Genomic DNA, 1579 nt, shown 5'->3' on the forward strand with positions numbered 1-1579 from the left:
ACATTGGTCCAGTAACAGACAACTCCTTTGGACATGTGTTTTTTCTTCTCTTGCCTGCATGAGGACATCAAAGGGCATGAGGCATGAGAGATCTGGTCTGATTTGGTATAAGGCAGCTTTATAGGTACATTTCAAAGCTTCATCCCTGGGAACACTTACAACTTGATTAACTCTCAGCAGGAACTCAGTATACATGCTTAGATCTTCATCATGATATTTACTTTCTGAAACAGGGATTGGATCCAGCTAAGTTTTCTGTTCAGTGTTGCCCACTTCTTTCTACTGTCCCATCTCACATAGTTTTTTCCCTGCAGACCCAAACCTCTCAGCATAGCCTTTTTTAGTATTCAAAGGGGACACTCTTTTCCCTTCATCACCAGCAAAAAAGCTGTGTCTGAGTAGATTAATCCAACAACTAAGGATGCTTCCAAAAACCTATACATCTGATTTTATTTTTGTTGGGTTTTGGGGCCATCTAATTTTATGTTTAAAGAAAAAACAACACTCAGACTCTTCCTGCTTTTAGACAATTCATTTTTTGGTAGGGTGCTATGTGAGTGGTAAAGCTGCAGTACTGCAGTCCTAGGCTCTGCTCATGACCTGAGTTAGATCCCAGTGGAAGCTGGGTTTCAGGTAGCTGGCTTGAGGTTGACTCAGCCTTCCATACTTCCAAGGTCGGTAAAATGAGTACCCAGTTTGCTGGGGGGAAGGTCCGGCCCCTTCCCAGCCAAGCCGGCATCGCCGGCGTTTAGTCTGGGGGCCGTCTTTGCCCGCTCGGAAGGAGGGAGCGGCAGGATTGATGGCCCCGGTGCATCCAGGTGCTTCTGCTGGGCACGGTGTCGGGGCTATATAAGCCCCGCCCCCGCCCAGAGATACGCAGTTTCTTTTGAGCTCTCTGAGGGAGAGCCATGTGCGTAGGACCTGCGAGTGTGCAGGGTCCAGTCAGGAAGGCCTCGGAGCGGCGTGGGATGTGGCGCAGTGACGGCTTGGGCGCGAGCGACGGCCTGGAGGTGTGAGCGGCAGCTGGCAGGTGCAAGCGGTGGCTATTTTTCTTCAGGTTTTTTTCTGGCTTTGGGTGTTATTGGGGCTCAGTAGCTTGCGGTTGAAAGGCATTTCTGTGGGGGTCTTTGGGTGGTGTTAGGTTGCGCCCCCCTCCACCAGGTGGTACGTTTTGCTGGCTAGCCCTCTTTAACGTCCCCCCCCCCATATCACCTGGGAGGGCTGTGGCAGCTGGGTGCTGAAGGGCTGTGGGTGTCTGGCTTTGGCCTGCTAGCCCCCCCCCCCACTCCCTTGTTGCCTTTGGCAGGATTTGTTTCAGCCTCCCTAGGCTGCACCCCCCCTCCCACTCACCATGTTGGTGTGGAAAGTGGGGCAGTGGCACTTAGGGGCCTATTGGGAAGGAGTTGAAGTGTGTTGGCAGTGGGAGTGCCTGTGGGTGTTAGTGGTGTGATACTATGGCGCCAAAAAAGGGGCAGGGCAAATCTAAGGGCAAGCAGCCCGCCCTACCCCCCAGGGGGCAGGGTCAGCAATCCGGTCCATTGAGGACCCTGGGCAAGAAGCCCAAGTAAGGCAGGCCATT

Source organism: Heteronotia binoei, chromosome 15 (genome assembly GCF_032191835.1).
Source record: "Heteronotia binoei isolate CCM8104 ecotype False Entrance Well chromosome 15, APGP_CSIRO_Hbin_v1, whole genome shotgun sequence".
In the NCBI taxonomy this organism is placed as follows: domain Eukaryota; kingdom Metazoa; phylum Chordata; class Lepidosauria; order Squamata; family Gekkonidae; genus Heteronotia; species Heteronotia binoei.